This window comes from Carassius gibelio, chromosome A18 (genome assembly GCF_023724105.1).
Source record: "Carassius gibelio isolate Cgi1373 ecotype wild population from Czech Republic chromosome A18, carGib1.2-hapl.c, whole genome shotgun sequence".
Lineage (NCBI taxonomy): Eukaryota > Metazoa > Chordata > Actinopteri > Cypriniformes > Cyprinidae > Carassius > Carassius gibelio.
In genome coordinates, this window is record NC_068388.1 from 16,409,634 (window position 1) to 16,412,222 (window position 2,589).

The following is a 2,589-nucleotide window of genomic DNA, read 5'->3' on the forward strand; positions in this document are numbered from 1 at the left end:
AAAAAAGAAAAATAATGCATATTTACATTTTGCTTGCATCATAAAGATATATATGTATTCAAATCAGTCATTTGTTGTGAAGCAAGAAAGCTTGTCAACTTAAAAATCTTTTTTTTTTCAGTCATTGAGAGATTTTGTTTGCCACCTGATGCAAAAGTAACATACAGGGATGCAACAGGGACAGAAGTCGATGAAGAAATATTCAGTGACCTCATTGGACAAGGCAATGTGGTGCTGACTGTTTTCTCAAATGACGGTGAGCTTTATTGAATGTTTAAGAAGTTGAGTTATCAAGCAACTTAGGCTAAATATGATACATTGCCCGTTTCTGATTCTTATGCTGGTCAAAACAATATTTGTAATATTTGAATACTTTAATTATTTAGAATTTTCAGACTCTTTTTCTTCCACATCTGAGAAGTCTGACAAAAGCAACAGTTCAAGTGCATCGACTATAATCTTAGATGAGGTCCCTAACAAGAGACAGAGAAAAGAGGACACATCTGCACTGTCTGCAAAGCAGGTTAGAACAAAGTTTTTATGTGATTCTCCTTAAGGTTCTGTTCACCCAGAAATGAAAATTATCCAAAATATAGAAATATATTTTTTAACCCTTCTGAGTCTGTGGTAATTAGTGAATCACCAAGGTCGTTTTTTTTATTTTAGTTTATTATTATATATTTTTTATTTTTAGTTGGTCGAGGATGTTCTTGAATTGAAGTCTGGTGGTGAAGCAGTACTACAGGAGTATCAAGAAACAGAAACCCTTACAGATGCCACCAGAAGACAAATGATCAACATTCTGGTGGCTCACATGATTGATACACATGGGTATTTTTATTAAAAAAATTTATGAAACATAACTGCATGACCATTGTATAAATTTAGACTAATTTGATATCTTCACTTAGGCAACTCCCTACTAAAGCCATCAGAGAACAGTATGCTCTTGGCATAGTGATGATGTTCCCTTCCCTCAGAGATCCTTATTCCAAGAAAGGATATGTAAGTCATCATCTGCATGACCCTTTCATTTTATAATTGCAATGTTATGATATCTGTGACATAGAAATTTAATTATTTTAAGGAACACTTTTATGATGCTGCAAGCAACACAGGATACATTGCTTGGCGTATGAAGATTAGACGAGGATCTTCGCCACTAGACAGCCCTCATGATGTTTCTCCAGGAGGCCCAAAATGCCAAAGGGCTACTAATTTTGAAGGGCAACTTGATGGGGATGCTTGCAGAGAGGCCATTTCTTTGCTCAGCCACACTACAGAGAAGTCCCTAATATTCCAAAAGATGAGAGAGACCTTTCAGCATCGCCAGAAGCTTGTTAAAGATCCAGGCTCTAGTGTTGATATCCTCTCCACCTTCCCAAGATTCCTAGATACAAAAGGCCTGGTAAGTTTGGAATAACATTTTTTCAAATGCATGTAATTTGAGAATATTGTTTATAGTTTAATATCATCTTAAAGGTTGATCAAGACTTCACTCTCCTGTTTGACACCGAGACATCCTCCAGGCTGCTTCAGAAGTGGGACACGTTCTTCAGGCCAAATGTCATTAGAGAGGCCAAGCAACTTACTTCAACAGCAGAGCTGAGTCAGTTGTTGCTCTCAGCAGAATGTCCTAAAGAAGTGACCTTCATGAAACAAGTAAGTTGTATTTGATTTGCTTGTTTTTACAAACTGCTATATTTGCAGTTTGCATGTTTGCAGTAACAATATTTGTTTTGATGACAAAAAATATTAAAATGAGTAAACTTCAGAACCTATGAGATTGGATGTTTTCCGGATTACTAACAAATAAATAACTTGCACTACATAAAATCTTTAAAAAGACTACATTAACCAGGTGAATGTTTAAAATGCTTTGTATTTTTAAACTTAAAATATTTCATTTGAAGGTTTAGATTAATTAATTAAAAATTTCATGTGAATTTCATCTCTAGTCTACGACCAGGAAATGGCATCCCTTCTTTTACTGATACATCTCCTTCCACCATCACCAGGAGGACCGAAGTCTCCAAAAATCAGTGCATGTGATGCTGCTGAAAGACTTGTAATCTTTTATAAGGTATTGCATTTTAATATTGTGTTTTGGTAGCTCTACATGGAGATTTAAAATCATTCATATGCATTATCATATTGCACTAGCTATTGATTTCTTTGAAAAGTCTCTTATACAGTTGTTTTCCCTGTCTGGACATTATGTTTGTGTCTAATATTCAATGTTCATTTCAACTTTAGTCATGCTGCAGTTTGGAGGAGCACCTCAACAACATCCAGCATCAGCATCCCTACCTCCTTGCTGTTGGACGCCAGAAAAGCAAGACTGAGTGCTTCTACATCATCTTGGATAAGCATCTCATCCCATGCCAGGCAAACCGCTCCCTTGGAGCATTTGATGAACTTTTCAAGGCACATTTTGTGTTCAATTTATCCTATGATAGTGCACTTCTAAGCTTTTACACATTCCTGCAGACAACAGTGTATAACATTGATGTAGGTAAGATGAAGGAGTCTCCCAGGGTTAGAGATTTGAGAGCCAGACTGCTCAACCAGACAGTAACCTTAACTTAA

The 2,589-nt window shown here is 36.2% G+C and overlaps 1 pseudogene; it reads left to right on the forward strand.

Annotated features, from left to right (window-relative positions):
* The first annotated feature begins 250 nt into the window (after nt 1-250).
* Nucleotides 251-2,589, forward strand: LOC127934126 (uncharacterized; annotated as a pseudogene).